The sequence below is a fragment of the Anabrus simplex genome, chromosome 2 (assembly GCF_040414725.1).
Source record: "Anabrus simplex isolate iqAnaSimp1 chromosome 2, ASM4041472v1, whole genome shotgun sequence".
NCBI lineage: Eukaryota > Metazoa > Arthropoda > Insecta > Orthoptera > Tettigoniidae > Anabrus > Anabrus simplex.
In genome coordinates, this window is record NC_090266.1 from 1,104,856,700 (window position 1) to 1,104,881,699 (window position 25,000).

At 41.7% G+C, this 25,000-nt stretch overlaps 1 protein-coding gene and 1 pseudogene across 1 annotated transcript in view; both read left to right on the forward strand.

Moving 5' to 3' along the window:
- Positions 1-25,000, forward strand: part of LOC136863786 (cell adhesion molecule Dscam2) — a 1,545,364-nt gene that overhangs the window by 889,317 nt on the left and 631,047 nt on the right. The window lies entirely within an intron of this gene.
- LOC136865077 (5S ribosomal RNA) lies at positions 382-499 on the forward strand (annotated as a pseudogene).

The window sequence follows — 25,000 nt, forward strand, 5'->3', positions numbered from 1 at the left end:
GTTAACTCCCCAACTGAGGTTGGCGTCAGGAAGTACATCCGGCTGTAAAAACCAGCCTTAAATTCATCTCACTTAATCTCCGACCCCGTGTCCAGAATCGGGACTAAGGTGTATCATTTAATTTTTCATGTACGTATGTGCACATAGGTACTTATCTATCGTCTATGAAACACAATTACTAATGAGAAATCCAGCCTATTTCGAGGTCGGGAAAATACAATGTTTTGTTATTCTTGAAACCTCCACACAACGTCCAGTTCACATGTTCATTATTAGCTACCAATGAAAGTGCGTAACGATGGAAACTTTACTTTCGGGTAGAGTGAATAGAAAGATGATCCGTACGAGAACGAAATTACATATCAAAGTATCTATCGTCACGCCAACGGCCATCCTATGTGGAATACACCGGTTTCGTCCGATCACCGCAGGTAAGCGACAATGGGCGTGGTCAGTACTTGGATGGGTGACCGCCTGGAAACACCACTTGCCGTTGGCTCAATTCCCTTTTTCTAGCAAAAGATCTTAGAGTTCGACGCTAATTAGGAACTAATATTTAGAGGCCTAATATATCGTCACAGTTCATGTAATGTTGAAAATATAATTTTAACGTGCACCTTGACTAGCAAATGTCACTCCACTGATCGCAAAAGTTTACTCCATATAAATTAGTCACAGAGTTGTTTTTCTGGTGGTCCAATAATTAAACGATATACGGGGTGGTCAGAAACAACGTGAACCGAGTATATGAGCGTTAGAACATTGGTTATAGTGATAAGAAGTTTAAAAAATGTTACGTCGATATCTCGCGACGTTGTAATTTTTTTCAGCTGATTAAGTTAGCCAATCAGTTTGCTTCGCGGACGAATTCAAATGGTCTTTACAAGGCGGTGTCGGTAAATCTGCACGTGGCTTGGTCGGGCTTGAGAGTCAGGCCGAGAAATGAGCATCAAACACTAACAAAACCTTCGCGTGCTTGCTGTGGGCCAAGCCTATCAGCAGGGAGGTCCCTGTTCAAGTCCTTTCCCTGGAGAAGTTAATTTCTTCTATTAGTGCTCTCAATCCGTTCATACAACCGCATTCGGTGTGGACGTTTTCCAGAAAATCAGAAAACCGCTGAGGTCACTGAACCAAGGAACACATTACAGAAAGAAGTATGCAAATAAGTGAATTTGGCTAGGATTTGAATCAAAAAGGAGACGAGGAAAGAAACAAGCGATTTTAGGCTGTTATTTAGGCAAGAGGTGATTTTCGATTGTTTTTTTCTGTTTACTTTCGTAAAGCAATCCAAGACTCACATTCTGAAAGTTTTCCGGACCCATTAGCTCTTCAACTTTCGTCACAATTGAGAAAATTTCTTAATTTTACGTTTTTCGTTGTATGGAGACCCCTACTTTGTCTGCTAAGTAATGTTTTTCAACATTAAAGCAATTATAATAAAACTATGGAGCAGTTACCACTAAAATTTCTTACAATCTTTCTTAATCTGTTTACCCTCCAGGGTTGGTTTTTCCCTCGGACTCAGCGAGGGATCCCACCTCTTACCGCCTCAAGGGCAGTGTCCTGGAGCTTCAGACTCTGGGTCGGGGATACAATTGGGGAGGATGACCAGTACCTCGCCCAGGCGGCCTCACCTGCTATGCTGAACAGGGGCCTTGCGGGGGGATGGGAAGATTGGAAGGGATAGACAAGGAAGAGGGAAGGAAGTGGCCGTGGCCTTAAGTTAGGTACCATCCCGGCATTTGCCTGGAGGAGAAGTGGGAAACCACGGAAAACCACGTCCAGGATGGCTGAAATGGGAATCGAACCCACCTCTACTCAGTTGACCTCCCGAGGCTGAGTGGACCCCGTTCCAGCCCTCGTACCACTTTTCAAGTTTCGTGGCAGAGCCAGGAATCGAACCCGGGCCTCCGGGGATGGCAGCTAATCACACTAACCACTACACCACAGAGGCGGACTACCACTGAAATTAACAAGCTTAAGAATGATTAATTCAGTGATGCCGAATTAATATTAAAAGTGTAAATTCCATTTAGTTTCATTTGAGAATATGACGATCATAATTTCTAAATTAGAAGTACGAATGTTTCCTAAGGATAGTAAGAGACATTTTCTCACCGTTTGGACACAAAAGCTTTTTACAGAAATTGACAAATACTATTGGTATTGTCCCGGTCTAGAAAGCCAAAAAATAACGACCGATAGGATTCGTTGTGATAACCAAATGACACCTCATAATCTGCGGACGTTTGGTCTGAGCAGCGGTCACTTGGTAGTCCATGACCTTTCGGGACTGTTGCACCATGAGGTTTGGTTATGTGTATTGTCCCTCCAGCACCTATCATTACACTTGTTACATCGACAGAAGTTATGAAGCATCTTCTTCTTCCGCCGCTTTTCCCTCTGGTAGGGTCACGGGTGCAAACTGTTTTACAGCCTGATGCCCTTCCGTTCGCCAATTTTGTGGGGAGGTATATATAAATGCTGTTGCGTGTTTCTGTGTGAAGATTAGTGCTGTGGTGTGGTGTGGTGTGGTGTGGTGTGGTGTGGTGTGGTGTTTATATGAAGAGGAATGTTTTGGGACAAACACAAACACCCAGCCATCTAGTCAGAAGAATTAACCGTACTTGACTAAAGTCCGTGACCCATGAATCTAACCCTGGATTTTCTGAACCAACGGCCTCCGCGCTGACCATTGGACCAAGGAGCCGGACAGGTGTTAAGCAGTGAACGGGATATATTTGTGCAATTTCCAACTCATGGTGGTAACTGTTTCTTATTATTCTTTTTTCCTCCATACCGACTGCACCACGGAGGTAATTGACAACTATTATACTGCAAAGTTACCTAGAATTCATTAGAGTTAATATTTGCTTCCTTCAGTTTTCTAAGACCTGACTGCGTTGAGAAATTGCGTGAAAATTCTAAATGTTGCTCATTCATATGGGCTGAACGTACCAGAAAATTTTATACATTCCCGAGCAAATAATAGATGTCGGTGAGGTGTTATAACTTGCCCGACCCGTTGGCTGAATGGTCAGCGTACTGGCCTTCGGTTCAAACGGCCCCGGGTTCGATTTCCGGCCGGGTCGGGGACTTTAATCGCTTCTGATTAATTCTTGTGGCTCGGGGACTGGGTGTTTGTGTCCTTCCCAACACTCTCCTCCTCATACTCACACAGCACACTACACTACCAACCACCACAGAAACACGCAATCGTGATTATACCCCTCCATATTGGGATGGCGTCAGAAAGGACATCCGGCCTAAAACAGGGCCAAATCCACATGTGCGACGCAGTTCGCACCCGCGACCCTACAGGTGTGAGAAAAGAGGTAGGAAAAGAAGAAGAAGGAAGAGCGAGGTTTTATTTATCCGTAATGTTACATAAATAACCCTCGATATCAGAGGCAAGACTTCGTATACTGGTCACATACATGTGTTTTATGTACCACGTCATCCAAGTTCCAGCCTCCATTACACCATTAGCCCGCTAAGGCTAGTGTTTCACCGGAACATTACGGATGTCGGCCATTCCCAGGACAGCAATAACAGTTTCCTTTCTTTTCATTCTTGTCTTATAAATCCATTGGAGCTGCTTTAATGCTTACACTGAGCGTAAAACTTAATGGAAATGTTGGGTTTTGAGTAAAGTGGTCGATCCGTGTGGTAATCAATAGGACATCAGCCTCTTCTTCCTCTCTTCGAGAATTTTCTCTCTATATCTGGAACAAGAAGAGTGTCAGGTGGAGTTGTGGTAATTGGAGAGAAGTCCATTTTCATTTTCCTCATATTATCAAAGAAACATGAAAGCCATTTAAATCAGTATTTTACCTTGAATTTCAATTATCAGTACTGATATACTGTAATTACGTAGCTAACATGTAACGTCAAGAAGGTTATGATGAATGTGAATGTTAACAACAGATGTGGTTTTGTCAAGTTTTTTTTTTTTTTTTTTTTTTTGCTAGCGGCTTTACGTCGCACCGACACAGATAGGTCTTATGGCGACGATGGGATAGGAAAGGCCTAGGAGTTGGAAGGAAGCGGCCGTGGCCTTAATTAAGGTACAGCCCCAGCATTTGCCTGGTGTGAAAATGGGAAACCACGGAAAACCATATTCAGGGCTGCCGATAGTGGGATTCGAACCTACTATCTCCCGGATGCAAGCTCACAGCCGCGCGCCTCTACGCGCACGGCCAACTCGCCCGGTGTTTTGTCAAGTACTATTGGCTTGATGGAGATTAACCCTAGTTTATTGGGGATGGTTAAAAATATGTCAAGGATGTGGGAAACCAATTTATTAATGCTTGCTCTTCAATAAAGTGCACAAAACAACCTAACTGGCACACCGTTTTGTAACAGAACTTCCACGTATACGAGTTCCTTGTATAGTCGTTTCACCAATTCGGCCTTGCGCACTCGTATTGTTATTGACTACTTTCACGTCTGTAGTGGCCTTCTCCAGAATGAACGGTGAAAACTGCTGCCCATGAGTAAAAATGGGCTTAAGCAGATAGATTCCAATTTTCCTACATTCGAACCTGCCAACTATCAGGCGACCACGTGATTTTTTTATTAGCTTTACGTCGCATCGACACAGATAGGTTATATGGCGACGATAGGACAGGAAAGGGCTAGGACTGGGAAGGAAGCGTCCGTGGACTTAATTAAGGTACAGCCCCAGTATTTGCCTGGTGTCAAAATGGGTAACCACGGAAAACCATCTTCAGTGCTGCCGACAATGGGGTTCGAACCCACTATCTCCCGAATACCTGATACTGGCCACAATTGAGCGACTGCAGCTATCGAGCTCACGGTCATTGAGCTGAAAGTTGTTTTTAATGCTATTTGTTCGGGGCGTCGACCCTTTGTGGATCTTTTGCCCCTACTGGCACCATATTGTATTAACTTGCGTGTAATTGGAATGGCGGTAGTGTGGAATGTTGTGTGTGAGGAAAAGAAGATTAAGGACGTCACAAACACCCAGTCCCCAGGCCAGAGACATTAGTCATTATAATTTAAAAACCCTGACCCGGCCGGGAATCGAACCTGGGGCGGCCGGGTGACAAGCGGACACGTTGCCCCCTAAACTGCGGGGCCAGACGAACTGGAAGTTAGAAGGAGCTTTAACTCAGTGCGTACAACCCAGCAACTGAAAATTTAAAATAATGTTTTCGAACTGATATGAAAAAATCAAGTTTTTCACGTAAGGCATCATCCATGGATGTCAATACAGGGGTATTCGCACAATTTATTTATTTATTTATGTATTTATTTATTTATTTATTTATTATACTTCGAGGAACAATTCTATTTTTACCAAGTTTCTGAACAATGAGCCGTCTCCCAATAATCGTACGTCTTGCCGAAATCCCGCAATGATTTGTACATAATTATCATCATCATCATCATCATCTGTTTACCCTCCAGGGTCGGCTTTTCCCTCGGACATAGCGAGGGATCCCACCTCTACCGCCTCAAGGGCAGTGTCCTGGAGTTTCAGACTCTTGGTCGGGGATACAACTGGGGAGAATGACCAGTACCTCGCCCAGGCGGCCTCACCTGCTATGCTGAACAGGGGCCATGTGGAGGGAGGGGAAGATTGGAAGGGATAGGCAAGGAAGAGGGAAGGAAGCGGCCGTGACCTTATGTTAGGTACCATCCCGGCATTTGCCTGGAGGAGAAGTGGGAAACCACGGAAAACCACTTCCAGGATGGCTGAGGTGGGAATCGAACCCACCTCTACTCAGTTGACCTCCCGAGGCTGAGTGGACCCCGTTCCAGCCCTCATACCACTTTTCAAATTTTTGTGGCAGAGCCGGGAATCGAACCCGGGCCTCTGGGGGTGGCAGCTAATCACGCTAACCACTACACCACGGAGGCGGACTACGGAATTATACTGGCTGAATAAGGCCTCTCTGTTTCTTCGAATGTATGCAACCCGTAGTTACAGCGATAATCTAATGTGGAAACATCTCCCGTGTTGCCTGACTGTAAGTGCTTGAGTAGATATAAGAATTAAAATGCATGTGTTCGTTGCTGACCGACCTGAAATAATGAATCACCGTGCTACGCATATAAGAGAAAGCTCCGTGTTGATCAGAAATTGCGTTGACACTGACATCTGACAGTTTAAGAAAAACAGACTTCTCCGTGGCCGTGGTGGTCCATGGATAACTGTGTGTTGTGTTAGGAAGTAGAAACCTAGTGTGGGAAGAAATTTCTACGCATTTATTTCAATTTCATGTGAGAAATAATGAAGACCAATATTCATTATGATGTCACATTACAGCTATTACAGCCAGAGTTGTGATAGGATTGTGGATTAATATCGACTTTTGGACCTGAAGTGAGCTGGTTAATGAATCAAATGCTCAAAATGGCCTCCTTGGTTAATGCAAGATTTGAGTACATTCGTAATATGTCGTAACTTGCGTGGCGTAACGATCCTGCAGGATTCGGTGATGAACAGCCGTAGATGATTTGTGCTCACTGGCTTCTGCGCAAAGGCTCTGCAGTTTAAGGAGACAGAATGCTAGATAAAAGTCTGCATCAGATTCCATTCGTTGTAAACTCGAGATCTTTAATATCTCGTGGCCATAAATATTCAATTCAGGAAAGAAATCAGTACAGCCCTCAGAACCACCCAGTACTCTCCCGCATTTGTCACATTCATTAGATGCGTAATATGCACACAACTGAAGGGTGAGGGAAGGTGGAGAGGGCGAAGTACAGGATATCAACATGAACGAAACACACGCGGAGGGGAAGGTACTTGTTTCCCCGCCTGCACGCACGTCCCCCTGGCTCGACAGTGAATAGAGAGGGGAATGAGGGGAGGAACCACATGACTCCTTCAAGGCAACAGACGTAATGTGTATGTCAACTCATTGAGGGTTAAATTCTCTAGTTTCTTTGTAATTCTTGTGTGCAAAGGCTGGCTGAAATGTTAGCGGTCTCGACCATTACTTCATTATCAAATAGCATCGCGCTCAACCACTGTAAGAAAGAATGGCCCTTATTTTCGTCAGTATGGCCCCTATTAAATTAAACTACAGTAATACTCCTACAAGCATTGTCAAAAGAAGAATTAATATACTTTGCACTAAAATATGCACGGATAACAAATTTGAACCCAAGAAATTAAAATGAAAGAATTTAACCGTTTCGTTTAAAGACCTAGGGCCTAATTTTCACGGAAATATTATACCATTCTTTATTCTTAATATAATTAAGGAAATGGGAAAGAAATTAAATGGGAGAAATGGCATATAAAAATGAAAGACAGAGACAATGCTTTCAATCACAAGGACTTTAAACGAATATTCTTCACAATCCAAAAAAGTATGAATAAAGATAGATGAGTTGTAATAAACAAAATTAAGATATTCTCATATCATCATAATAAACTGTCCTGAAACAAACAAAGGAGTGCAATATTTTTTTAATAAGTAGATAAAATGAACGCTTCCTGCGCTTGAAAACAATTGTATTTTTATCAAATGTGAAGTAGAGTATAATCATAAACAATGCAGTAGTTTTCCGTAAAACAACGATTTTATATCCATTCAAATAACTGAATGAAACTAATCAGGGGAAAATTGAAACTGAATGGTTCCTCATTACTTGATTTATAGGACGACCACAAACCGTCATTGTCCCAAATTTCGTTGAGTCTTCGGGGAATGGAGGGGACCAGAGAACTACAGATGTGAGGGCGTCCCCTGACACCCTCCCAGACTTCAAGAACATGATTCTTGAAAGCTTCCGTTGTGCTTTCTTGTCGTAAGTCCCACTCTCTAGCCATCAACGCTAATATATATGTTCTATAAGAGTGAGATCAGATGACTTACGGGCCAGTCTAGTGCCGACACTTCCGAGTGTTCTAACAACCACGTTCTGGTGGTGTGTGATGTATGCACGCCGCTGTTGTCGTGTGGACTATATGGATGGTAGGTATATCCTCCGTGGGGTATATAATCAGACAGCAGGAAGCATACACTCTCCTAACATCCGAATATATTCTTCGGAATCCATCCTAGACGAGAATTCCACTAACTCTCCTAATCCACCGGCGCTCATCCACCCACAAAAGCCCACGCTGATTCTTCCACTCCACGCATTAGTAACATGTTAACCGGCCGGAAGTGATATACTCCCTGTTTAAAGTGCAGATGCAATCCGACACACCATTGTGCTCTACACAGTAATATGTTACCAGTTTAGTTTCTTATTGCCATACTGCCTTATACTAGGGCTAACAGACCTTTCTGCCTCATTGCCATTTGATTATTATTCTTTACATTAATATTGCATTTTCCCCTTGTTTTGGTGTTATTTATGTTTATTTTACGAGAATTATTATATTTGTATGTCAGCTTAAGCTGCCTAGGTTCGGCATTATTATTTTTCTCCTTTAATAGATCAATAAGGTTTCAATGCTTTAGATCTGGAGGAAAATAAAGACATCTATCTATTAATAACATGTTAAGGAGAGTAGTACGTCTTGTTGGTTCGCCACAGTGATAGTCTGCTATCGGCATCTGACGAGAAAACCTCCTCATCGCACCATATAACAGACTCTCAGAAGTCTTGTGGTGCTGGTAGATACTGGAGGCAGAATGCCACGCGTGATTCTCGGTGATCAGATGTAAGGACTCCCTTTTTGACAGGTTTTCGGATGCTAGCAGCATGAAGACAGCGACAGAATGTTAATGCGCTCACCTATAGGCCTGGATTTCTAGTGAGCACTGTAGCCGGAGGGAAAGTATTGCTCCCTAGTTGTCTTCTTAGGTTGCCCCGATTTTTGACGAATTTGAAGGCCCTCCGTGCCCTCTTCCCAGTGTCTTCTTATCCAAAACCGAACTGTGTCTTCTGAGTGACCTACCGCTTCAGCAGTATTTGACATCGGACGACCACATTCCTACATACCTACAATGCGAATCCTCGTCACATCTGATGTATAAGTCATGGTGGATGATGTGTAGGAAGTGGTAGTTGTAAAGCATGTATACTTCATTAACTTGAAGGAGGGGGAGTGTTGTTTTAAACTTCCATTCGTTGCGGAGTTATGACTTGTTCATGCAATTTTCACACGGTCAGCTGTGTCCGCGTTTTCTCACACACGTTTCTCCTGCGCACAGACTGTGAAGAATGAGATGACAGCAAGACGGTAGAGTAAAAGTATCGAAAACGTATAACAGTCACCGACTACTGAAGCATTTTACCGTCTGTATCCACCACCGTTATTTTAGCATTTTGGAAACACTGAATTACATAAAATATCCGTATTCATGCGAGACTGATCATGGTCAGTATTTGAATGGGTTGAGGTGCTGTTGCTATTCTACATTGTCGAAAATACATTACAGGTTCAGAAGTTATTCACAGGGAAAAACGTGCTAAGCAAGTTATTTTATTTTCACGAACTGTCATGTGGTACAAAATATTCCTTCTTATTATTACCATTCTTCCCACATTTAGAAAACTGTTGAATTTATTTATCATAGGGCGTATTATTAATAATAATAATAATAATAATAATAATAATAATAATAATAATAATAATAATGTTTATCCTCAACAACCAAAGTATGATCATCAGAGACGCAATGGTGTTTGAAAAACCGTTCCTATCGAGTTATTATCAGCGCTGATCAAACAATTAAATGCCATATTGAACCCGTATTTCTACCTTAGTGAATATTTCAACTAGAAAATTGCAACTGCAAGATGCAACTACGAGTGCAACCTAATTCTTTATTGCAAGATCATCTCATAGTCCGTGGTGTGACAACTCGAAGTGAGAAGCGAGCCACCCGTTCGAACGAGGTCGGAACACTTCGGCAGATCTCGGGTAATTAATAATGAACTTATAGATAATAACCCTCATTGCGAGAGATTTCGGCATTATCATTAACAAAGAAATAAGTAATTAAGAATTTTAAGAAATATTTGAAGAAGCTAAAGTCCACAGGGTGGAAATGTATTTAAATAAACCTGGAGAGAAGTGGCATTTATGTTGGCCGTGAGGGAGGCACGTGTCAAGGGCACGCAATCGAAATACGCGCGAAATCGCCTGCACGTAATCAATTAATTCCGCCCGTTAAAGGAACGGAAAATCAGTAAACAACACCATCATGACTTGAAAATTAGGTGGAATGTTTGGGGTGAGTTTCGAAGAATTCGGTCCAGTGGTTAACAAATTGTATGATTACACCACAATACATCACGACAAAAAAGCGTCCCTAGAAAGTCTTTAAATATCCCCAATTCAGACAGCAACTCACTCACTTTGTCATTGTTCGCGAGGGTGAACCTGGGTCGGGCGACATCAAGTAGAGGTCTTGAAGTGTTCCTTCAATAATATTGTGAAATTTATAAAGTTAGTTGGCTCGGGATAGAAGATTTTTACCAAGTGGTAAATGACTAATGAAGACTCAAGTAGCTATTGATACAACGCAGTTACGACATCTATCACAATCAGTAAAGGAAATCATTAATTGAATTAGTATAGGATTCCCGAACTTCTTCATTTGAAACAGCGAATTCATAGATAGCCTTCGTGAATTACTGTGACACGGTGTATTTTTGTAATCGGTAAAAAGGAACTGTAGACTGGCAGAGATAAGCTTCGGGATTCATATCTTTAAAACACCTGGCCTATGGGGGAGGTGGAGATTTCCACAGACGAGATGTAAATCCTCGGCAAGAAGCAGAGCTGTTGTACATATTATGTGGGTCTAGAATAATTTATTACTTACGTGTGTTGGATCAATTAAAGTGTATAATCTGTGTAATTATAAGTAATGTATAAGAGAAAAATGTGCTCTTCAATCGTGAGTGGCTAAGTTTGAGACGAGCTGGCACAAAATGGAGCAGGGATAATTCCATGCCTACGACGCAGTTACAGGTCTGTGTAATTTAAATATCATGCGTTGTAGTTAGAAATGTACATGCTTGTCCCGTTAAATTCATATGTGGCTTGTGTAAAAATTAGGTGTATTGCAATGTTGAGGCGAATTGTCTAATATTCATGTCAGTGTGCGAAACTTTAAAAATGTTTTTAAATTTCTTTTGAACAATGTAAAAGGTGAAGATTTAAATATTGTAATGAAAATCCATGTAATAATGTTCGGGCCGGTAAAAGTTACAATAACGATAATGATAAAATAGCCGATGTGAGTTTGATAAAGTCAATATTAAATTATCCAATAATAATAATAATAATAATAATAATAATATTAACGTCAGGATAAATTTGAGATGATAAATTATGTGTTCAGCCGTAACGTCAAGCGAGATTTGCAGTTTATACCGAAATCCAGTGAAGTCTGATAAAGTTGGCATTTTTTTTGAAAACTTATATTTTTTGACACCGTGTATTTGTGATACGGAAAATCATAGTATGCTATTTTGCTCTTGAGGTCAGCAAAATTTAGAGAAGTTAATCGTGAGATCCTGATAAAGTTGTTTGGTCATGGGATTGCTTGCATTTGAAAAGTTTCAAACAAGAAGAAATGGATTGTAATGGAAATTAAATATTATGAGAATAGTTAGGAAGATGTTAAAGGCAGAGTAAGCCCTTATTTTATGAGAGATGTATAATGAACAGGAGGCTGAGAATAAGAGGCCCTGTTTCTCGATGGCGAGGAATTTTTGTGACAGAGTGTATGTTAAGATGTAATGTTTCTGAGACAGGCTGTGTAAGATGACGATGTCCTGTAAGCAATGCAGAAGAGTTGACAAATTTAAAGGTGGTCAAAACCAAGTGAGCACGTTGTAACGCCTATTTTAGGTACAAGTTGATTTCTCTCATGACTACTATTTTTTTTATCAGACCGTAGGTTTTGGTAATTAAGTTCAAGTGACGATTCTATATACTACCAGCAACCAGCAAAGTGCATTTTGTGATAGCCGACCTCACGAACAAAGCATATTCTGACACACGGTCGAGGTAATATATGATTATTGTAAATTGAATTCCCATCTGTATCTTTACGAGACGAAGTTGTCGCTGGCTAGAAGCATTGCGGGTGTGAAAAAATGAATTTTATGAGAATGAGAGTTTAGCTTCAGTAGAATGATGAAAAGTTACTTCAGTGGACAATTCACGGTGATACATGTTTGGAACGTTGAGATGATAGGCCACTTGTCCGGCTCCATGTCTAAATGGTTAGCGTGCTGGACTTTGGTCACAGGGGACCCGGGTTCGATTCCCGGCAGGCTTGGGAATTTTAGCCGTGATTGGTTAATTTCCCTGGCACGGGGGCTGGGCGTATATATTGTCTTCATCATCATTTCATTCTCATCACGACGCGCAGGTCGCCTACGGACATCAAATCAAAAGACATGCACCTGGGGAGCCGAACCCGTCCTGGGATCTCTCGGTGCTAAAAGCCATACGCCATTTCATTTCATAGGCCAGTTGGAGTCTCACACGTGAGTTACGCCGTTGATATCGTGATGGTAGTGATTACTGTTTTAGTGACATTACGTAAAATAAAACGAGAGTTGGAGTAGTTTTTATTTAGCGAACTTCACTGCATGTGTTGAGATTGTATTGAGGAATACATTAATCTACTCGGACATGTTGTTTAATTTCGGTGTCACGCTTTATCGTAAGAAATGGACACAATTATATTTCCAGGTTCGAGTTCATCCTGTGGCGAATTTCATTTCATTGTCTTAGAGTTTTAACGAGGATTAGATATAATATCCGGGATTGTGTTTCAAGTTACGATTTCGCCTGACAGAATAAATGATGTCTAGATACCATAACGTTGGCTCAACAATAGATTTAGGATACTGCGTGTATTGTATAATTTAAGGATGAGTAGACACTGTAACGTAGGCTCAACGACAGGATTAAGGCGTCGTGTGTATATAGTCAAGTCATAGGTTGGTCAGTTTTTCGAATCGACTTAAACGATGTTAGTGTTTGCAGTAGTGGATACGAATCTAAAAGGTATTAGAAGGTATTGGCAGGTACTATTCAGGCCATATTTCAGCGTAACTCTTACTAGCCAGAAGGTGCTTCCATAATAGCGTTGCATCAGTAGTGGCATGAATGTAACGGTTGCCCCACGTGGAAACATAGCTAATGGAGACTGATCCTTGCTGCTTAGCCGCGCGTTTTCAAGTTCGATGAACCTTCGTTCCTATTTACTTTTTCTTTACTTCTAGATTTATTGTTCGGATGTCCGGTATCTTATGATGATGCCGTGCGCTAACACTTAGTTGATTTATGTAGGATTTACACTACGAATGCGGTTTCGATTCGTCAGCTGTTAATATATATTTTATTTTCGTGTTTCGTTATTCACTTTATTTTAGGTGAGACATTGATCTACCGATTACTTGTAGTTTAGTTTAATGGGACAAGTGTAGAATATTGGAAATATTTCCATTTATTTGTGTTATATTATGGACTTGTATGTTAACAAACTTAACGGCAATATTGTTTTATAACCTGAATGCTGGTTTAGTAAGAACGTTTTCAAGTGACTTATCACTTTTCTTTAATTCAACGTTTGGCATTTCTTCTGAATGCATAACGAATTAATGTTTTCCTGCATTTCGCAGTTTCGTTACTTCATGACGACGTAGCGTAAGATCCCCTCGGATCAAGTTGTTGTTGGTTCCTTCTGAATATCTGTTTGGGTGATGCATGTTTTAGCATCGGGATTCTTCTGTAAATTAAGGGTGTCACGATATGACAATACCTGGTGGAATTTTATTTTTGATTGTGACAATTGTTGAACACCATGCTTTCTCGTAATATTTCGCAACCTATCCAAACCAACTGATAGTCGATTTGGTTCAGTTAAGGGACCATTCGGGGGAAGTTCCAATATCCGATAGGATAGTAGAGTGGTGGATAACCTTAATTAAATTTAAATCTGGAATTGTAATTGTTGAAGGCCAGATTTTCCACGGACCATGTGAATTAACTCTCAGTTATCGTTTGGATTTATGGTGCCCGATTTTCTGGTTTTATTCTCCTTTTATGCTATTTGCTGTCCACAAATTTTACAATACATTTTCATTTTTTAAAACATAATCTTAAACAATAATAAAAAGATAAGACTCACGTTATGTATTGTGACTTCGTTAAAACGTTGTAAAATTATTAAGTGATTTTTCTGGCTAATTTAATAAGTATTTTTATCGTGATTTAATTTAGGGGCTGGCTGGCCGAAGCGGTAAAGACGTGCTCGGTTCACCCGGAAGGACGTGGGTTTGAATCCCCGTCAGGAAGTCGTAAAAGTTAAGAAACGAGATTTCCACATGCGGAGGTGCAAATGGCGCTGAGGTTCACTCAGCCTACACCAAAAATGAGTACCAGGTTAATCCTTGGGGGCAAAGGCGGTCAGGCGTAGAGCTAACCACTCTACCCCATCACGTTAACAATGGTGGAAGCCTTTGCCTTCCACTCCTCCAAAGGCCTCAATGGCCTGTACGGAGGTGACTGCTTTTTGTGATTTAATTTGAATAAATATTTTAGTAAGCACATTTTTCTCCTCATTTAAATTAGTTAGGCTCTCTTCTGAAACCTATCGTTTGGTCGATGAAGTGACAGAAGAATCTCACAACGACCCCAAGATCTAAGTAATCGTTATTACTCTACTGAAGCAGCCGAGGCAGACGACCAACGATGGAACGGTAAGTTTAAGAGTTCGATATATTGGGGTGGAATTACATCGTGCACACGTCTTCACAATTAAATTACAGTTAATAAATCGTTTTCCTTGATTAGGAATACACGCTGATCGCAAGGCCAACTCGCGCGGTCTTGATTCCCATATACGTTGCCAAAAATGATTCGCTAGCAATAACGATTATAACTCGGAAAATTAATCAATGTTTGCTGGGTAATAATTTTCTCCTTGTATTCACCGTACCACAATTTAACCGGGGATAATCAGGGGAGGAACCTAAAACAATAAATCGCTCAAGTTCGGAAAACAGTTGCTAGAAGACGTTAATGCACCAATGAAGCTGATACTGGAGTCGAGAGTGTCGGTTCCAGATGCAGCAGTCTGGACTATTCGCGACTCCGTTTGCAACCCATGCGTAATGCACAGTACAGACACCTGGCTAATGTTCAGATCATGTGCAATGGCCTGCGAAATGCTAATCAGGTTGTTCTCAGTTGTATTATACGCAGATTCTTCGTTATCACCAGACATCACTGGAGCATCCCGAACAGGTGTTTCCTTTCCGACAGACATCATTTCACACTGGCATCTACCAGTTCTTCGAAACCTATCCGCAGTTGGTAGTCCACGGTCAGGTAATCGTTTTTGATATAAGCATTGCATTGCATCTTGCTTCCCCTTAGAGTAATGTAATATAATATCCACGAACTCATCACCTGATTGCATAGGCTTATCCTGTATAAGAACTATGACTCGAATGTGTAGACAAGTGTCATGCCCGTCTGAAACCCAGATAATGTCATGGTAGCGGGCGAGTTGGCCTTGCGGTTAGGGGCGCGCAGCTGTGAGGTTGCATCCAGGAGATAGTGGTTCGAGCCCCACTGTCGGCAGCCCTGACGATAGTTATCCGTAGTTTCTCATTTTCACACCAGGTAAATGTCCGGCTCGATGGCTAAATGGTTAGCGTGCTGGCCTTTGGCCACAGGGGTCCCGGGTTCGATCTCAAGCAGGGTCGGGAATTTTAACCATCATTGGTTAATTTCTCTGGCACAGGGGCTGGGTGTACGTGTCGTCTTCATCATTTCGTCCTCATCATGACGCGCAGGTCGCATAAGGGAGTCAAATCGAAAGACCTGCATCTGGCGAGCCGAAAATGTCCTCGGACACTCCCGGCACTAAAAGCCATACACCCTTTCATTTCACCAGGTAAATGCGAGAGCTGTACCTTAATTAGGGCCACGGCCGATTCTTCCCCACTCCTAGGCCTTTCCTATCCCATCGTCGCCAATATACCTATCTGTGTCAGTCCGACGTAAGCAAGATGCAAAAATAAATGTAGCCATTCCCAGTGAGTGGAGTACAGGGTCTCACATATAAACCCAGACCGAACGCACGGTGTATGTACTCTGCACTACGGAAGGAGCGTGCATAGCAACCTGCACATGTTCGACCTGGGAAGCATGAGTCGCCAGTTTGAATCTCAGCTGTTAACATGGTGAGAAAGTTATCATTACAACGCCGTATTTTCGTATGTAAAAATCTGTTTTCATCTTAAATGTCGTGTGAACAGTCATAACTCTCACTATTGGTGTGTAGAAAATCCTAATTGTGTCGCTCATTGTGACAGGAAGATTGGTGTTTGGTGTGCTGTTAGTGGAAGACGAATAATTGGGCCTATTTTTGTCGAGACGACAGTAAATGCAGGGAGGTACCAAGATGACATTTTGATGCCGTTCTTCCATCATCCCACGTGGGTGGTCTCAACAAGATTCAGCCCTTGCAAATACAGCAGAAGATTCCATTCTTACAATCTCGGAAGTGTTTGCAGACAGAGTGATCAGTGCTGGTCTATTTCCCCCTCGTTCTCCAGCTCGAACAGCGTGTGATTTTTACTTGTGGGGTAAACTGGAAGAAAAAGTGTATCGAACAAATCCTCGCACATTGGAGGAACTGAAAGGAAACATTGCGATTGGAATCGGAAACATTACCGCGGTAGAACTTACTAGAGTCAGCCAGAATGTGGTTCCAGAAACAATGCTTGTATAACCCAGGAAGGACGACACATCCAGCACCTTTTATAAGGTAAGATGTCATGTCAGATTTTACACACGCTTAAATCAGGCACGACATAACTTCAACTGAGGCAGCTGTCGTAGCGCAGAGTACAAACAGCGTCCGATCGGTCTAAGATTATACGACAGACCCTGTATCTATTGGCTGAATGGGTCAAGCATAATGCTGACAATTGTATATACAATGAATTTGTCCTTAGTCGGTGTTTACATGCCGATATTTATTACGTCTACTTGATTGCATTTGCAGCGGTGCCAACTATTACGGATTGTCCGTAATTATTACGGATTTCACCTCACCATTACGGAATTACGGTCAAAGAGGAAATTATCACGGAAAAGGTGACATTATCAGGAAAAAATATTTTTCTACGGAACAAAAGGAAAAGAAGGAAAAAGGCTCGGAAGAATTTAACATTTCACCTAAATCGTTCTCGTTTCAATGCTTGTGAGTTGGCAACGATACTTATTCGATCGTGACTTTCTTTTGCTACCAATAAGCGTTGTAAAATTAATTGTGAATGAAGGAGCTAAGGCGCTGCCCTTCTCCAGTATAAATCCTTCAGTAATGTTGCATTTGCTGTGTTAAGTGTACCTGACAGTTGACAGAAAGATTGAAAAAGAAGTGAGCACTACATTAAGCACATCTGCACTGGAATCGCTTATGGTTCAGAAGACGAAAATGCCATCACAGTAGGAAGGATGCTTCAAGAAAAACTACACTGAAAAGCAGCTGCTGCGTGAGAAACAAGCTACAAGGAATGTTTTATCATAGAACAGGTTGTGTGCAAATGTTATTGTGTAATATGATATATTTTCGAACAGATTGCTAGAGGGAAGGGCAAAAGGGGTGTCATTATCGAGAAGGAAGGAGCGTGCTTTGGACTTGACTCGAAATTTTTCTCGGGGGCGGAGGGCGATTGCTGATAATCCACTTCAATGGTTGGCACCTCTGCATTTGTGTTTATTCATATCCAATATTTACACCTGAAAATGTTCTTTAATATTTGTGTGTGTGATAGATTCTGTTCAGTGCAAGTGAGATCAACGAAATAGAAAATGCTTTGACAGTTGTTTGGATTTCTCGTAGGTTATGAGCCATTATAAATAATATTATCCTTCTTCTGGCGCTTTTTCCACACATAGAGGGTCGCGGGTGCGAACTGCGTCGCACATGTGGATTTGACCCTGTTTTTCAGCCGGTTGCCCTTCCTGACGCAACCCTATATCGAGGCATGTAATCTCTATTGCGTGTTTCTCTGGTGGCTGGTAGGGTGGTGTGTTGTCTGAATATGAATAGGAGAGTGTTGAGACGGACAAAAACGCCCAGTACCCGAGCCAGAATAATTAAACAGAAGCGATTAAAATCCCCGACACAGCCGGGAATCGAACCTGGGACCCTCTGGAGCGAAGGGCAACGCACTGACCATTCAGCCAACGAGTCGGACAGTCAATATAAACAATGATTTAAATTAATTTGTATAATAGCTTATTGCCTCCGGAGGCGCCTGGTGCAGGTCTTTCGAACTGAAGCAAATAGGCGACTTGCACGTTTGTGAGAATGGAGCACTACCTAGATATGACGGCCGGGCTGACTGCCTCAGACGGCTGAGGCGCTGGCCTTCTGACCCGAACTTGGCAGGTTCGATCCTGGCTCAGTCCGGTGGTATTTGAAGGTGCTCAGATGTGTCAGCCTTATGTCTGTAGATTTACTGACACGCAAATCTAGCATAATGCTGACAATTGTATATACAATGTGCATTAGGGGCACAAAATGCCAGCACCTCGGCGTCTCCGAACACCGAAAAATTAGCTAGTAGGACGTAACGACAATAACATTATTAGTATCTAAGATGGATTCTAATGCTGAAAATGGCATACACAACCCGAGAACGACGCTCTGGCTAACCCCCACTATTGCGCAGTTACGCGGCCAGACTACTAACCATTCCCTCCTCGATGCTGGCGGCGGCACAAGCCAAGAGTGCGGTCGGAACTCTCGCGCCATAGAAGCGCTGTTTGGCCAGGCCTGGTGTAGGTGGAAGAGGTTATGTTCAGATAATTTCATATTCCATCAAAATTAGGCCTTTAATAGATATGTAAATTAAATAGTAAACAAGATATTACGTGTTGTTCCTCACATAAGAATTTTTTAATACAAATAGATCAGTGTCTAGACGGAGGCTAGACGGAGTCCAATAACGATCAAGAAGAAGAAGGTGATGTTCTGTTTCACCAACACAGATAGGTCTTATGGCGACGAAGGGATAGGAAAGGGCTAGGAGTAGGAAGGAAGCGGCCGTAGCCTTAATTAAGGTACAGCATTTGTCTGGTGTGAAAATGTAATACAACGGAAAACCATCTTCATGGCTGCCAACAGTAGGATTCGAACCCACGATCTCCCGTTTGCAAGCTCACAGCTACACGCCCCTAACCGCACGGCCAACTCTCCCAGTGGTGTTATTCAGTGAACTGTTATGTGCTGACGTCAGGTGCTTGACCCTAATTGCATCTCTGCTGAGATTGATTCCTTGCTACTGCAATAAAATATATACTTTGATAAATACTATAGATTTCTTAGCATGTGAGAGAACCATCTGTAGGACTAAATTCCATTACCTTGGCGTCTCCGAAAGCCGTAAAATTTGTTAGTGAGTCATAAAACCAATAATATTAATATTATTAATAATAATACTTGTCCGCCTCTGTGGTGTAGTGGTTAGTGTGATTAGCTGCCATCCCCGGAGGCCCGGGTTCGATTCCCGGCTCTGCCACGAAATTTGAAAAGTGGTGCGAGGGCCGGAACGGTGTACACTCAGCCTCAGGGGGTCAACTGAGTAGAGGTGGGTTCGATTCCCATCTCAGCCATCCTGGAAGTGGTTTTCCGTGGTTTCCCACTTCTCCTCCAGGCAAATGCCGGGATGGCACATAACTTAAGGCCACGGCCGCTTCCTTCCCTCTTCCTTGTCTATCCCTTCTAATCTTTCCATCCCCCCGCGAGGCCCCTTTTCAGCATAGCAGGCGAGGCCGCCTGGGCGAGGCATTGGTCATGCTCCCCAGTTGTATCCCCCGACTCAGAGTCTGAATCTCCAGGACACTGCCTCGAGGCGGTAGAGGTGGGATCCTTCGCTGAGTCCGAGGGAAAAACCAATCCTGGAGGGTAAAGAAGAAAGAGAATAATAATACTTAGGCCTAAGTATTTTTAGAGTGGTCATAACTTATTCCTTAACCGAAAATACCCTTAGTACAAATTCCAATTGTTTACGAGTTAGTGGTTTCTGAGACAGGAAATGTTAGAATGGGGCAATAATTACCGCACTACTCAGGAAGTAATTGAGGGAGCAAGGCACATAAAGCATCACCCGGCTTAGTTATATATTCACTACTGCTTAGAGCTCAGACGTGTACGGAAGCTCGAGTAAGACGTTGCCGTGCAAATCTACATTACTGTATCTACAGGAAGATCACGTTGTTTGCTGTGTTCTGGTATTTTTTTTTTTTTGGTTGCCTCCCTCCTCTACAGTTATTGTAACAAGTTATAGTAAATTTATGAAGACTTGGTTTTTATAGTCATTTGCGTCTTTTCGAGTTTCGCTTTCGAACACCGTTGACAAATTACTATTTATTAATAATATTCATATTGGTTTTATGCCTCACTAACAACTTTACGGTTTTCGGAGGTGCCAAGATGCTGGAGTTTAGTCCTACAAGGAGTTCATTCACACGCTAATAAATCTATCGATGCGAATCTAACATTTTTGAGCACCTTCATACACCGTCGAACTGAGGTAGGATCGAACTCGCAAACCTGAGCTTAGAAGGCCAGCAATCTACGAGCATACTTACTCAATCCGGAATTATTAAAGTTATTAAAATTATTATTATTATTATTTTTATTATTATTATTATTAGACTATTATTATTATTATTATTCTTTTTATTATTATTATTATTATTACTATTATTATTATTATTATTATTATTATTATTATTATCTTTCACTACGACTTATTCCACACTGTAGTAGGGTCGTAGATGCGATCTGCGTCGCAAATGTGAACTTGGTCCAAATTTACTCTCCGATACCCTTTCTGACGCCATCCCTATGCGGAAGGAAGTGAACTCCAACGTATTATGTGTTTGTACGAGTATAATTGTTGGTAGTATGGTGTGTTGTGTAGAGGCTCTAAATGTGATGCAAATTCCAGTTCTCGTCTCGAGGTAGTGCAGGTCATTTCAGACGCACTTCCAATGGAGGTAAGCTACATGTACCTTTTTAAATACATACAGGCCCTCCTGCCAATCTTAAATTTCTGACAGCATCGGGCATCGAACCCAGGCCTCCGAGGACGGCAGCAAATAACGCTAAGCATTACACTATGAATAAGTGTATTAAGACAGCCGCAAACAGTCAGTCCCCGAACCAGAGGAGTTTCAGAGACGTGGCAATGTTCTCCGACGTAACCGGGTATCGAACCCAGGACCCTCTGAGGCTAAGGCTGCTACTGAGACCATTCATCCAAGAAGGCACTGTGGTGTAGTGGTTAGCGTGATTAGCTGCCAAACCCGGAGGCCCGGGTTCAGTTCCCGGCTCTGCCACGAAATTTCAAGAGTGGTACGAGGGCTGGAACATGGTCCACTCAGGTCAACCGAGGTCAACTCAGGTCAGGTGTTCGATTTCCACCTCAGCCATCTTCGAAGAGGGTTTTCGTGGTTTCCCACTAACTTAAGGCCACGGCCGCTTCCTTCCCTCTTCCTTTATCTATCCCTTCCAATCTTCCCATCCTCCCAAAAGGCCCCTGTTCAGCATAGCAGGTGAGGCGGCCTGGGCGAGGTACTGGTCTTCTTCCCCAGCTGTACCCCCCGACCCAAAGTCTCAAGCTCCAGGACACCTGCCCTTGAAGCGGTAGAGGTGGAATCCCTCGCTGAGTTCGAGGGAAAAACCAATCCTAGAGGATAAACAGACTAAGAAAGAAAGAAAGGAAGAAAGAAAGAAAGAAAGAAAGAAAGAAAGAAAGAAAGAAAGAAAGAAAGAAATAATAATAATAATAATAATAATAATAATAATAATAATAATAATAATAATAATAATAATAATAATAATAATAATAATAATAATAATAATATGTAGCTGTAGTAGGGGAGTTGTAGTAGTAGGAAATACACGAAAGACAATACTGGACACCTCCGTATTCTCCCGTACTAAGCTGAGAGACAAGTTGGCAGTGGTTTACCTGGCGGCCCGACCTTAAACATAAGGCGTGAAGATTGTAACTACAAAAATTGCATGTTAAAATTGATAGAAATAATTAAACTAAATAATCATTTTTACTTTGTTCTACTACAAAAGTTGAATGTTTTTACTGATAGAAATAATGAAACTCAATAATGATTTCGTTTTGTCCGGATTCGTGGCTGAATGCACAGCGCTGAGACCTTCGTTTGGGAAGATCCCGGTTTCGATTCCCGGGTGGATCGGGGATTTTAATTGCATTTAATAATTCTTCTGGCCCGGAGACTGGGCGTTTGTGTTTGTTCCAAGATTTTTCTCTTAATATTCAGACAACACACAACACTTCCAACCACCACAGAAGCATGCAAGAGTGATTACTATACTTCGGACATTTAGGTGCTTAAATGTTATTTTAGCGGCTTAAAATAGACTCTCAAATAGGTCATAAATTTTTTATGCAGCTTCAATTTTACGTATTTCAATAGGCATCAATTAAAAACCTTGTTTATTTTGCTAAATTCATAATAACTCGTTAGGGGGGAAATATAAAACGGGCTTCACTCACATCTTTGCTGCAAACGTTACAGAATATAATTTTTTCATCCGATATGAAATGGGGGAACTCCCGTAACCACTTTTTAATTAAAGACGACTTGGGACCTGGCACTTCCGGCGTAATTCGTAGTGTATAGTGCACTACTACACTCAGTTTCAAGGCCGTTCCGCTAGGTGCGCTGGCAATCAATGTCTTGGGATATCTCGCAAAGTGGCACGTATTCTCTATAGTGTATTTGGTAGTAGTAGTAGTAGTAGTAGTAGTAGTAGTAGTAGGAGTAGTAGTAGTAGTAGTAGAAGCAGCAGTTGTTCTGTTGTTCAAATTTACCTCCGTGGCGCATTCCTTTACTTGTCGTCTTTCTGTTCTAAAAATAGCGGAGTCGGTCCCGGTTGAGGTCGACGGTATTTGAAGATTTTTAAATGTGACACATCCGTGTTGCTGTCTTCCAACAAGTTAGAGAATTGTGTGTTAAAAATATTTACACCCTCGTGTCTTAAAAATCTATGGCTTTCGAACGGACATGAATCAATTATTATTATTATGATTATGATTATTATTATTATTATTATTATTATTATTATTATTATTATTATTATTATTATTAAACCGAGCTCTATAGCTGCAGTCGCTTAAATGAGGCCAGTATCCAGTATTCGGGAGATATTGGGTTTGAACCCCACTGTCGGCAGTCCTGAAGATGGTTTTCCATGGTTTCCCATTTTCACACCAGGCAAATTCTGGGGCTATACCTTAATTAAGGCCAAGGCCGCTTCCTTCCTACTCCTAGCGCTTTCCTGTCCCATCATCGCCATAAGACCTATCTGTGTCAGTGCGACGTAAAGCAACTAATAAAAATAGTATTATGAATATTATTATTGTAGTAATAATAATGTCATTTGCTTTACGTCCCACTACCTACTTTATTTACGGTTTTCGGTGAGGCCGAGGTGCCGGAATTTAGCCCCGTAGTTCTTTTACGTGCAAGTAAATCTACGGACACTAGGCTGACGTATTTGAGCACCTTCATATACCACCGGACTGAGCCACAATCGAACCTGGCAAGCTGGGTTCTGAAGGCCAGCGCCTCAACCGTCTGAGCCACTTCATCCGGCATTATTATTATTATTATTATTATTATTATTATTATTATTATTATTATTATTATTATTATTATTATTATTATTATTATTATTATTATTATTATTATTATTATTATTATTGTTACGGAGTATTGTGGATGTGCAGAGGTGAAAGAAGGTGCTGGGGTGAACAGGTCTCAAAATACGAAATTAAAATTAAGATAAAATTTAACAAGGTTATATTTTCTTTTCAAGATCAATAAATAACAATTATAACAGGTACGCAGTAGCCTAGCAACAATTCGAGAGTGTACAATTACAGTGTTACAGGATTTGGGCTCCGAGAGCCAGACACAATCCTTGAGCTATATACAAGATTCAACAAAGGGGCAGAAGACCCCAATCATGCCCAGGAGCTCTTGCTCCCAATTACACAGTAAAGCCTCCTCGAGGCAGGCAGAAACAAATTTTAAGAAAGAGCGACCCGCTCTTAAGTTCAAGCCTATCAAAGGCCACACCAAACTCCACTTTCAACTTGACCTCCAAACACAAATAACACAAGGGTAAAAATACCCAACCTACTGAGGCCTATTCAGTGAAGAAACCGGACAATTACGTGGCCTCCAAAATACCAACTTGAGAGGAGGCGAAACTGCACTCCTAATATACTTTACTAAAACCTACTTGGCACTAGGCCGCGAATGCAAGGGCTAATCCCATACTAAAGAGGTGACTTATATAAGAAAACGATTTACATTACATTAGAAGGGATGAAACGGTTGTGAAAATAAGTTCACCTCAAAGCAATATGAGTGGGAGCTCGAGAGGGTTAAGCACTCTCTATCCAACATTGTAGTTTAAAAAGATAGAATAGATACCAAGTGTCTTTACATTTTAAAGGAAAGTTACATGGTAAAAGGCTTCGGACCTGCCCCGAGAGTTAAACTGCTGAGCTAGCAAGAAAAGAAGTTATTAAAAGGCCATTACCTGGTGGTTCAACTGCTGCCCGAAGAAAGAGGCGCTTCCCACCCCCTGCTACATACTTTACACAATGATAGATGTTACTGAAGTGGCGCGGAGACCCGAAAATCAGCAGTTTATATACCCTCGTGGAATGTTCGAGGCGTTTCAGGAATGAGAACACCCGCCCACAAGCCTTTTATTGGATAATGGCAAAAACTACTACACTAAACGAAGAAGAAACACCTTATTGGTGGAAAATTAATTACAGAAATTCCTTATTGGTCAAATTCAAAAGTGGCGAAAAGAAAGGGTTAATATTGCCAACTTAAACAATGACTGAAAGAAATTTAACAAAGAACAAACTTATGAACCCAAAATTTCTCCAAAAACACAGTTCTTTCACTTCGCACTAGGGTGCATAATTGTAGTCCTTC